At 39.8% G+C, this 13,672-nt stretch overlaps 1 protein-coding gene across 4 annotated transcripts in view; it reads right to left on the bottom strand.

Annotated features, from left to right (window-relative positions):
• The window catches only part of LOC135468556 (catenin delta-2-like), an 82,817-nt gene extending 69,425 nt beyond the window's left edge, over positions 1-13,392 (bottom strand). For all 4 annotated transcript variants that reach the window (XM_064746876.1, XM_064746878.1, XM_064746877.1 and 1 more), the window contains exon 1: positions 13,285-13,392. The gene's annotated coding sequence lies outside the window, so the exon portion shown is untranslated. The remainder of the gene's footprint in view (positions 1-13,284) is intronic.
• Between the last annotated feature and the right edge of the window lie 280 nt (positions 13,393-13,672).

Below are 13,672 nucleotides of genomic sequence, written 5' to 3'. Positions count from 1 at the left end.
TGTTTTCTTTCTCAGTTTGTCAGCTCATGAGGCCTGCTGTCTGTAATGCTGCACTACTTGATGCATTGAGCAATCACTGCAAACTGGCTTTATGTTTTGTTTAGTATAACATTTAAAACTGAGTTATGGCTTATTTTGCCATGACTGTGTCACACTCAACCAAGTGACCATTCCCTTGAAGTACAAAAGCCCTCATACATGTACATTTATTTGTTTGTTTATTTATTTATTTGATTGTCATTCACTACAGGTGGGCCAACCGACTTTACCCAAGTTACACGTACTGATTAACCTGGACTTTCGTGAAAATTGGTGGAATAACCAGTCCATGGGCACTAATGACCAATTACATGTACATGTATTGTCACAGAAAGTATTACACCATACTCTTTCAAAACAAGGCTCATGCTCCAGTCTTGACTGCCTTTTATTTAATCTGGAATAGTGTTTATCCAATGATTGGTTTTTATATGAAGCTTAGTATTACCCTGTATTAGAGCCTCCCCAGGTAGTACGTGTAGCAGTACCTATGCTACATAATAGCCACTGTGCCAAGGTCCCTCTCATGGTAACAGGTACATTATGCGCTATGCATACATGTACATGTACACTAATGGTATTTGGGGTAGGCTGTGCGGCAGTGACTGCAGCAATCAGTGCTGCTCTGACTCACCTGACAGGTATGTCTGTATGCCAGTCTGACAAAGAGAAACCTCTAAGAAGGCCTGCCCCACCTTCATACAGCAAGCCTAGCCTCTGTGTCACAAGGGCAATAACATGGCCAGCACAGATTCCTCCAGTGCTCTTATTCTATACACGCCTTCATACACACAGACGGAGCAGAAGTTTTTTTAAAAATCATCTACTGTTTTTAGGAGGTCATTATAAAAAATACCCATGAACAGAAAAACTGACTATAAATGAACCCTTCAGGTCAGAACAAATACACTAGTACAGAGAGTGTGTTTACAATTATAATAAAACAGTATCATAATAAACTACAAGTTCAGTTTTTATGACAAAATCTAAAATCCATATATACTTAGTATTCAAAGGCCCTGACAATACAATACTATGACTGGGTGTAGAATTTGAGACTAGGTTACATTTATGCAAACATACATGTATGTCTGATGTATAAGGTTATAGGAGCACATGTACAAGATACAAGGTACCCTTGTCTCTCAACCTCCCAGCATACCTGAAGTTTTACACAAGGACAGTTATAGGAGCACATGTACAAGGTACATGTTCAAGGACTGCCCCCTTGTCTCTCAACCTCCCAGCATACCTGAAGTTTTACACAAGGATAGTTATAGGAGCACATGTACAAGGTACATGTTCAAGGACTGCCCCCTTGTCTCTCAGCCTCCCAGCATACCTGAAGTTTTACATAAGGACAGTTATAGGAGCAAATGTACAAGATACAAGGTACATGTTCAAGGACAGTTTTTCCAGACAAATATAAACTTCAAACTGTCATACATGTACATGTATTCAAGACAGCCGACTGGTGGTTCTTCCTGTCTATAAATCTTGTAAATTCAGTGTTTTCCACACCATTTTACATCACAGAACAGTAACACCTCGAGAAAGGCACAACATGCTTCAGTTACATTTATGTGTACAGTATGGTTGAATGAAGGGAGCAGCTATGCTGAGCCAGTGGTGATACCCACTGAGATACATGCTGCTGGGCACCTGGTGATAACCACTGTGGCACTTGTACACTGGGCCCCTAGTTATACCCACTAAAATACAGGTGGAAGGCAGGGCGCCAGACTCAACAGCTGGCCTACCAGAGATAGTAGCCCTGAATCGGTAACCCCATGTACCATGCACAAACAGCAGCAGATAAACAAACCAGAGTGAGCCCTGAAATTGTTTATTATGAAAGCACATGTGGCTTGGTAGTAGGAAAAAGTACATGTAGTAGTAGAATTCTAATATCGGCACAGGTACATGTAGTAGTAGTACTCTAGTATGGGCACAGGTACATGTAGTAGTAGAACTCTAGTATGGGCACAGGTACATGTAGTAGCAGAGCTCTAGTATGGGCACAGGTACATGTAGCAGTAGAACTCTAGTATGGGCACAGGTACATGTAGTAGTAGAACTCTCGTATGGGCACAGGTACATGTAGTAGTAGTACTCTAGTAAAGGAACGGGTACAGCTGTACATGTAGTAGTAGAACTCTAGTAAAGGAACTGGTACAGCTGTACATGTAGGGTCAACTGTGGAGGGGAATACCAGCCTACCATTTATCAAGAGAAAGACACATGTATCTTCATGTGGATGCACTACATATAGACGTATATAGTGTGATAATAAGTACATGTAAGCTGTGAATTTATCAGAAGAAATGTGTCCAATACCTAGCAAAGGGCAAAGTGTACTCCACCCACCTGACAACTGTTTACATGTATTTATATATATGTGATATTCTTCACTCAACAGCATACTAGATGATTTTGTACATCAAACAAATTATAATTTCTACATGTGATGTGTTCAAACCCACCCACTCAAGGGGCCTGGGTTCAGGTATAGGATTAGGTTCACCGTGTCTTTTTGTGGGTTTGCCAACTTACTATAGGTTAACCACACTTCTTCAACAATCCAGATGGGACTTCACCAGCAAACACCTACATTTTATGTGCTGAACTTCCCTAGGTCTTACATACACACCTGATCTTGTGAACTCAATACCTGTACCCTTTTGTTCCCTTGTATTAGAGGTAAGTCAGGCATGAAGACTCTTTAAACACAGATACAGACAAATGTGCATGTAGTTTTATGTCCAACTTTAACGAAGCCAACAATGTTTTGAGCAGTTTTATGGACCAGTCCACATACAACTACATTGTAACTGTAACTGTAGTGCTGTGACACAGGCAGCAGATCAGGTGTCAATATCTGTGGAATTCATGACAAACCATAACCGAGAGGCCAACAAGGCTGAAATTCTGTTATCACGTCACACAGTGGACAACATTCTGCAGTAGACTGAAGTCCAGTCATCAGTCACTGGCAGTCTTTACCGAGATGTGTTTGATTGGTTGACTTGAGATCAGCCATCTCTAGAGAGTATGTTAGACAAAACCTGGACCTTCTCATTTCAGTCACCTGTAGCCTAATGCACCCCTCTACACTTTGGAAATGGTTCTGTTGCCCCTAAAGGCATTACAATACATAGAACTGTGTGTGTACATGTAGGCATTACTAGTAACTACATATAGAACTGTGTGTGTACACGCAGGCATTACTAGTAACTACATATAGAACTGTGTGTGTACACGCAGGCATTACTAGTAACTACATATAGAACCGTGTGTACACGCAAGCATTACTAGTAACATATAGAACTGTGTGTCTACATGCAAGCATTACTAGTTACAACATACAGAACTTTGTGTGCACATGCAAGCATCACTAGTTACAACATATAGAACTGAGTGTGTACATACAGGCATTACCAGTTACAACATACAGAACTATGTGTGTACCTAAAGGCATTACTAGTTACAACATATAGAAATGTGTGTGTACATGCAAGCATTACTAGTAACTACATATAGAACTGTGTGTGTACACGCAGGCATTACTAGTAACTACATATAGAACCGTGTGTACACGCAAGCATTACTAGTAACATATAGAACTGTGTGTCTACATGCAAGCATTACTAGTTACAACATACAGAACTTTGTGTGCACATGCAAGCATCACTAGTTACAACATATAGAACTGAGTGTGTACATACAGGCATTACCAGTTACAACATACAGAACTATGTGTGTACCTAAAGGCATTACTAGTTACAACATATAGAAATGTGTGTGTACATGCAAGCATTACTCGTTACAACATACAGAACTGTGTTTGCACATGCAGGCATTACTAGTTACAACATATAGAACTGTGTGTGCACATGCATGCATTACTTTTTACAACATATAGAACTGTGTGTGCACATGCAGGCATTACTTTTTACAACATATAGAACTGTGTGTGTACATGCAGGCATTACTTTTTACAACATATAGAACTGTGTGTGCACATGCAGGCATTACTTTTTACAACATATAGAACTGTGTGTGTACATGCAGGCATTACTTTTTACAGCATATAGAACCGTGTGTGTACATGCAGGCATTACTTTTTACAACATATAGAACTGTGTGTGTACATGCAGGCATTACTGGTCACAACATACAGAACTATACAGGCCACTGATGACCATGTTAGCTACAGTGTACGAGGTTCCCTCCTATATCATAAACTGCACAGCCAAGCAGTCTCTCTGTGCTAGTAGAACACAGGGTATATTTACAGTGTGCCCATTACACCCCTCAGGCCAGGGGTACTGCATATAAATTAGCCTGGGTTCCAGTTACAATGTTCCCTTGTAAAAGTATGAATTAACTCACAGTGTATGTGTGCATATTTGTACTGGAGACTATTGAGACTTATTGATTATTTCATTTAATTTAATATTCACATATGAGAATAGGTCCAGCATAAATCCCCTGGTGAGTTGCACTGCTGAAGGTCAGATCAATAGTAAGTGCAGACAGCACTGCATGTATGTACACATCTACTTACCACATGCCAACATTGAGTAGGATGATCAAACTTTACCTACATGTACATGTACAAGTGATGTGCACAGATGTGTTACAATGTGTCAACATTCGTATTAGTTTTAGCATGAAATGTTTACACTGACAGTCACATTACCAGAAGTTGTGATATATTTTTATGTCGGAAGCCAGAGTCTGATCCATGGCTTTACTGAGCCCTTCAAAATGGTTTGGAAGTGTAGGATACCAAATAATAATATTTTCATATTTTGTGTTATTTACAAATATGAAATATTGAAACTCAGCTTTAATTGTGATTCAAAAGATTGCCCTATTCTGCTAGATAAAGGCCTTGAAGTTCTAGTATATGTACCATACTGAGGTTTCATCAGATATGTGAATGTGAATATGTGAGTGAGTACAGGTGTAGTGACAGAATCAGGTGCCCTGTGTGTGTACAGGTGTAGTGATAGAATCAGGTGCCCTGTGTGTGTACAGGTATAGTGACAAAATCAGGTCCCCTGTGCGAGTACAGGTGTAGTGACAGAATCAGGTGCCCTTTGTGAGTACAGGTGTAGTGACAGAGCCATGTACCCTGTGTGAGTACAGGTGTAGTGACAGATTCAGGTACCCTGTGTGAGTACAGGTGTAGTGACAGAATCAGGTGCCCTGTGTGAGTACAGGTGTAGTGATAGAATCCGTTCCCCTGTGTGGACAGCTGTAGCAACAGAATCAGGTACCCTGTGTGAGTACAGTTGTAGTGACAGAACCATGTACCCTGTGTGAATACAGGTGTAGTGACAGAATCAGGTACCCTGTGTGAGTACAGGTGTAGTGACAGAACCATGTACCCTGTGTGTGTACAGGTGTAATAAAAGAATCAGGTGCCCTGTGTGAGTACAGGTGTGATGACAGAACTATGTGTAATGACAGAATCAGATGGGCGCGAGCATATATATATATATATATATTATATCATTAATACATGTAAGTATAGCACAATTAATGAAAAAAACAGGTCCCTGAAGTACGTACATGTAGGTGTGTCTCAGTATAAAGTTAATCCTATTTGTGCATGGCACACACGCTCAAAGCAGAAAAGCAAAAATGAAAATTGTCAAGCAGAAATGAGAATTGTCAAGCAAAAATGAGAATTATCAAGCAGAAATGAGAATTGTCAAGCAGACATGAGAACTGTCAAGCAGAAATGAGAATTGTCAAGTAGTCTTAACAGCAGCAAATGTCAACCTATTACACACACATATATGTACATGTACAACTCAAGTAAAATAGTGAGGACTCAGCAAATTATCCTGTTTTGAAATGTCAGACATCTGCCACAAATACAATACACAAACACATGAGTCTGGCATTTAATAATATCTTATAACCATCAAAACTGTCAAGAATTTCTGAGAGCTAAAGCATTCAAACCATTTTGTCCAGGAAGTTATGCCAGGGGTTATTTGGGAATACAATAGAGTGGATCTATGGCGCAGATCTGAGACAGTGTTGTTAGAGGCCTGTGTAGTATGGACACAGACTGACACCCCAGGTTAAGAAACTCTAACTTTGTTCTCTTTGATGTTTGTAGTGGCCTGAGGCCTGCTAAGGCAGGGATGCTGTCTGGGTGAGAGAAGCTCACCAGGCTTGATCAGTATTTACGTGTGTTCCACTGTCCAGGATTTCTGTACACTGAACAATCTCTAGTCACGCGCAGGCCTCAACCTGAAAATTCCGAAACAAAGAGGAAAACTTCCTGGGGGGAGGGATAATGTTGGGAGGCTGTGCTAAGACACTATATCAGGTCCTCAGACTTGTAGTTTCTACTGGAGGGTCAGGATCATTAACACATATCAACACGTGCACTTCATTCTGGATAACATACATGTATTATTCATTTGTACTGCAGTCGATCTCTTCATGTCACGAGAAGACAGACTCCTTGGTGTCATATGACTGAAAAATTGTTAAGTACCATGTAAAACCTAAAGCATACATACATACATATATACACAATGCCGTCTGCAAGTCACGATGTACATGAGACGCCATAAATTGTGTCTTACACATACTACCTACATGTCAATCTATAACTTCCTACAGTTGCAAGGTCAATATCCTTCTCAAAATATCTTTAAGTGTCAAATAAATCAGGTTTTCACAGCAATAAGTACCTAATGTTCCTTTGTTGTTGTGTATTGGAACACATATACAGGTTCAGATACACCACCATTCTTGGTTGAATTGCCGTTTTACTACTCAGGCTGACATCAGCTTGACAGCTAGGATTGTCAGACTATGGGACAGCAGAACAGCACTATTAGTCCAACAAGTAAGTACAAGTGTACTCCAGCAAACAGTGAAGTATCGGTACACACAGCTTGTACATAAAGTATATGTAGGTAAATGTATTTTTATAGAGTACTGCACTTCAACAGTCTATGGAAAGCCCATGACAGCTTTAGGCATGCTCGCACAAATACATGCACCGATACCCTTATTTCTTGGATGTGTATGTTGGCTGATTAAATAATTTTACATCTTTAATGTTATTGCTCACATCTGTTTTTGATGTAAAAGTTTCAGAATTAAACATAATGCAGAAAGTCCTTTTCTGTAAATGTACATATATGCATCCAAGCACGGCTCTGTACCATGGCTTAAACAATTTATTAACTGAATCAATGAACTGAATGCTGAAGAATGCACACCAATCAAGTATGTGTGATTATACGTCATCAACGTTTGTGATCATGTGTATGATCGTTATAGGTTGTCACTCAGACTTTCATTACCAACGTCATCGTATTGACGGTTGACACTACTCTGATACTCTCACCTGGGCTTACAAGGAATTAGGGTACTTACATCAGATGTTCAACTGAGTGAGTCTCTCAGCACACTTTGTGTCCCTGCCAGGTCAGAGGTGACTCTGACACACATTACACTGATATTAGGATATTTACATCAGACACTCAGCTCAGCCAGTTTCTCAGCCTCCTTGCCAGGTCAGAGGTGATTCTGACACACAGTATTCCAATAAGTATCTTCATGACATATTGTGCACATTAACAAAGGTGTGATATTATATTACAAAGGTAAACACTGTACTGAGGTGAGCTGGAAAGCACAGTCTGTGTGTACCTGTACCATACAGTCTGTGTCTGTACAAATGTGAATGTGTATATGGAAGTTATGCGCAGATAAAGAGTCTCAGCTTTCTCTAGACCACAGAAATACCTACAGCAGTCGAGTTCATTTGGACACTGGAAATCTTTGACCTTAATATTTACCCACATTAATGAATATACATGTACTATAAAACCACAATATTATTATTGATAAAATGAAGCGCTAACTTTACACCAACCTGTAGCATGCAAAAATGTGACGTGCAGGGAGTGGTATGGGTGCAAGTATTGCACAAGGTTCAGGACTCACATGGTACACAAACTACAGGTACATGGTACATAAACTACAGGTACATGGTACACTAACTACAGGTACATGTACATTACTGCTTTATTAACAGATAGTTTCTAGCACAGAAAACATCATTTCATAAGCAACTGCCAATAGTCCCTGGCCAATAGAATCTTGGAACCTACTGGTTAGATGATCCCCCTCCATACCATATATTAGCTGGTCATTCAGTTAAATGAAGGAATACATTATCAAACTGCTCTAAAATCTATAGTCATGTAAATGTACTGTGTCTAGAAGAAGACATATGTACATTTATAGTTTATACATGTAAGTCAATGTAAGTTAATAGACAAGTAAGGTCACTCTTAACCAAATTAACTTTTGATAAAGCAAAGCCCAGTTGCACCAATGTTTATCTAACTCGACTAGCGCCACCAAAATTCCACTTGCCTTGGACTAGCTTCAATTTCGAGTCTTTCCCTTATGTACATACCGGTACATGAATGTTCCAGCAAATACTGATCATAATCTGTGTGTCAAGAAAGTGTATTGGTAAGCATAATGCATCTAAAATGGGGGGAAAGGGTGGTGTTTTTTAATGGGACATGGTTGGGTAAGTTTCCAGTGGAATGCGTGTCCTGTGGTGATTCCCACCGTGAGGGATGACAGACTGACAGTGCTAACCTGGAGCGCCCCACACTGGGAAATGACAGTGCTAACTGGTATGCTCAATGAGGTGGCGTTGTGATACTGAGCCACTGAACCTTAACTAAGGCCTGCTTATCACAGGTGAAGGCAGGACATTCCTGTATGCAGGTCAGGCATCTCCGTATAAAAAATTTAGGCCATCGCCTTTAAAACTGATCAACTGAACGGACACAAAGACTGCTAAAAGTATATTACAACTGACTTAATTGTCAAAGCTTAGCTTTGAGCTGCTGAAAGTATTTGATGCAGACAATTTTTGAATGCTAAAGAACAGAAAGGACTTTTAAAACAATTTCTACATGTACATGTGCATTAACAAATTTAACATCTACACCTGAACACAAGCACTGATGCACCCTGACCAATTAGAGGAGAAAAAAATCATCCACAAATATCCAGAAACTGTTGACAACATGCGTCAGACCACAAGCATTCATTCTTTCAGTTGACAACATCACTGCTTCTTGCAATCACAATAACCTTAGACACCAATTCTCATCACACGGTCATGTACAGACACCAATTCTCATCACACAGTCATGTACAGACACCAATTCTCATCACACGGTCATGTACAGACACCAATTCTCATCACATAATCACCTACAGACACCAATTTCTCATCACACAGTCATGTACAGATACCAATTCTCATCACACGGTCAAGTACAGACACCAATTCTCATCACACAGTCATGTACAGACACCAATTCTCATCACACAATCATGTACAAACATCAATTCTCATCATAAAATCACCTAGATACACAGATACTCGTCACACAGTCATGTACAGACACAAATTCTCGTCACACAGTCATGTAGACACCAATTCTCATCACACAGCCATGTGCAGACACCAATTCTCATCACATAATCACCTACAGACACCAATTCTCATCACACAACCACCTAGATACACCGATTCTCGTCACAATCATGTACAGACACAAATTCTCATCACATAATCACCTAGACACCAATTCTTGTCACACAATCACCCACAGACACCAATTCTCCTCACACAATAATGTACAGACACCAATTCTCATCCCACAATCACCTACAGACATCAATTCTCATCCCACAATCACCTACAGACACCAATTCACGTCACACAATCACCTACAGACACCAATTCTCCTCACACAATAATGTACAGACACCAATTCTCGTCACACAATAACCTACAGACACCCACTCTCATCATATGATCATGTTTAGACACCAATTCTCATCCCACAATCACCTACAGACACCAATTCTCATCCCACAATCACCTACAGACACCAATTCTCATCACACAATAACCTACAGACACCAATTCACGTCACACAATCACCCACAGACACCAATTCTCGTTACACAATAATGTACAGACACCAATTCTCATCACACAATAACCTACAGACACCAATTCTCGTCACACAATCACCCACAGACACCAATTCTCATCACACAATAACCTACAGACACCAATTCTCGTCACACAATCACCCACAGACACCAATTCTCCTCACACAATAATGTACAGACACCAATTCTCATCACACAATAACCTACAGACACCAATTCACGTCACACAATCACCCACAGACACCAATTCTCCTCACACAATAATGTACAGACACCAATTCTCATCCCACAATCACCTACAGACATCAATTCTCGTCACACAATAACCTACAGACACCAATTCACGTCACACAATCACCCACAGACACCAATTCTCCTCACACAATAATGTACAGACACCAATTCTCGTCACACAATAACCTACAGGCACCCACTCTCATCATATGATCATGTTTAGACACCAATTCTCATCCCACAATCACCTACAGACACCAATTCACGTCACACAATCATGTACAGACACCAATTCTCATCCCACAATCACGTACAGACACCAATTCACGTCACACAATCACGTACAGACACCAATTCTCATTACACAATCATGAGCAAGGTGAGGGTATGTGATTATTCCATATAAACATATGCGTAAGTGAGACGGTCTTCTAGCAACTTGCGGATGGTCGTGAGTTTCCCCCAGGGTCTGCCCGTTTCCACCCACCATAATGCTGGCCGCCGTCGTATAAGTGAAATATTCTTGAGTACGGAGTAAAACACCAATCAAATAAATAAATAAACATAAACATATGCAGTCCTATTGGGTACTCTGTAAACCAGGAACTAATGACCCAGTGGTTGCATGTACATACCTGTACCTGCATACAGTCATTGGTGCTTTATATAAGGAGGTGGGACAAAATGCAGACAAAAACAGGTTTTACTGCCTAGACATGTACACCTTCATCCTCCCCAGAGCATTCACTCACTACTCAAGTCCAACCACTCCTGTCACAGTACCCACAGCTTCACCAGATGTCACCAGCAGAACCAGCCCAAAGTTCAAAGGTCAGGGGTTGGAGAAAACCAAGAGAGAAAGGGGGCATGCTGTGTTGGTGAAAGGCTATCTAAACACACTGACAGAGGTCACATTGTTTTCACTCTGGACATGATGCAGCTAAAAGAAATATTCAGCAGAACAGGCTGATATACCAGAAGCCCAATCCACTCCTGTTTATTTCTACATGAAGAAACTGTTCATAATCCTAAATTCTATTATCAAAGATTTCATTTACAACATACCCTCGCCAGTTTTTCTTTCATCGTTAACTGAAATGTTCACCAGTGAAACTACGTAATAAGGAATGGCTGAGGAAGTGGCAAGGATTTAATACACATAAATGGTAAATAAAACAGATAACTGATGTACATGTATCTTGTATCAGGATAAATGTACTTGTTCACATACTAATACCTGTAATAATGAATACTGCAACCAAATCAAAAGGCTTCACCAAAAAAGAGCTTTTCTTTGCTCTGAAGACAAGTCAAGCTGAAAAACAAGTCAAGCTGAAATATGTATCATTTTAGTTTGTCAGGACATTTTACACATTGTGGAAGTTTATTTCAGTTTAGCAATTTTAATGTCATGTATCACATGTCTGTAACAGTCCTAAAATAACCATACAATTTGTGACAGGTAGTACTCGTCATTCTATTCATTTACTCGGCTAGAAACAATAATGCAACTGAGTAATCATTACTTTCAAGCAAATCCACTTTAACTAGAGGGATAATTATTCAGGTGTGAACATAATTACAGTTATCTAATAAAGAGACAAGGAATAACATGTTACATAAAGAAGGGAGAGCTACATCTATCAGGTTGAGAGTACCCTATCAAGCCTATGTTCTACAGGTTTTCAGTCTTGAGAGACTTAAGGTACGTGAACAACTGACGATATAATAGACTTAGGTATAAATGTCCGTTAAAAGGAACGTGTAATTAGCACCATCAGATTTCCCACACCCCACTCTATCATTATTAAATTTACGCATTAAGCTAATTAGTGCTCAAGAACCTATCACTAAACTCCATGGCAAATTATTACTTCCCTATCAGCAGTAAGCAGCTTTAGGCTTCTACAAATACCAAACCATCAAATGACACTACACATATGGGAAATTTTCTGGTATTTCAAAGGTATTTGTGCTTGTATGCGTATATACAATTACACTTGATGCAAATGGGTTGGCAACAGCTTTAATGTTTCTAAAACTGATACTATCTGAACAGGATATGTGATGAATTACAGAATACCAATGGCACAAACATAGGGAGCTTATCATCACTGTTAAGTGTCCACTTGACTGTGTCAGTCAGCGATACAATAAGGCTCTGGAAGTAATCGCTTGTCTAATATACAACACTTCTCTTGACATTTGTTAATTCAATGGCACTATTGCCAAAATTACTAAAAGCATTTTCATAGCTATTCGATACCAAAAAAAATAAACAAAAACAAAATATTTTTATATATTGTCCATATATATATATACATATGTATGTATGGACAGGTGTACAGGAAGCATTTCTGGGCAGAAAATAAGTAAAGGGAAATCTGTAACCACAAGAATTCTGGTTTGTAAGTAGGCCTATGTTCCGGAAAGTGTACTTGCTGGATCATCACATCCTGAGCCATGGATTTTCTCAAATTCCATTTGTTTTAGACTGGTTTTCTTATCTCTTCAGAACTTCATTAGATCTTAAGACAGAACCAATTTAAACCTGGCGCAGTTACTTATTCTTTAAAATGATTTGAAAGTGGGAGATGTCGGCCATTTTCGAGCTGGGCACAGGTAAATTTTCCGAGGCATGGTAAACAAACGCACATTTCACACTCTGACACGAACACCGAGGCCGGACGGTTACGGGCTAGATGGTTAAGTCATATCCCAGGTCGGATGAAGATGATAGGATGCAACATAATCAACACTGCAAACACCGAGTTACAAACTGTACCAAAATCTCCTCAATATTACAGCACAAAGCTGGATAGGCCGATCGCTGACGACCGGTAGGTCTGCATGGGCTGGCAGATCTGAGCCTGCTCAGATAGTTGTACCACTAGCTGTTGCAATCTCATCACCATTTGGAAAAAGACGACACCACGCAGTTTAGCAAATGTAAAGGATAAATAGAAAACTCACCGTCACACATTCGCTTCAGCCTGATTCAAACTAGGTAAATCCAAATATTAATCGTCCGTCCTTTCGTAAACTCCCGTAGTCGTCCACACTCAAATGTGTCAATCATTTCAAAGCCTCGCCTTCGACTTGGGCCGATAGAATTGCTGAGCGCACCCCACGGATTAAAGTGCAAAATGTACATCAGCCATTAACACAAACTCTAATTTTGTTAGTATTTATCATGACTCTCAAAAATGTATTTTTGACATCAATTGACTCCACAAAACAAATAATTGCACTTTTAATAATTAAGTAAACTCAACAAAATGCTTGTTGAAACATCGGTAAGATACAAGCGCCATCTATCGGAGGCAGGTAACTTGCTAAGTTCAGTCCAAGTTAATTTGAA

Source organism: Liolophura sinensis, chromosome 6 (genome assembly GCF_032854445.1).
Source record: "Liolophura sinensis isolate JHLJ2023 chromosome 6, CUHK_Ljap_v2, whole genome shotgun sequence".
Taxonomy (NCBI): domain Eukaryota; kingdom Metazoa; phylum Mollusca; class Polyplacophora; order Chitonida; family Chitonidae; genus Liolophura; species Liolophura sinensis.
Note: the sequence above shows the minus strand (reverse complement) of the source record. Positions and strands in the feature narration are given on the sequence as shown.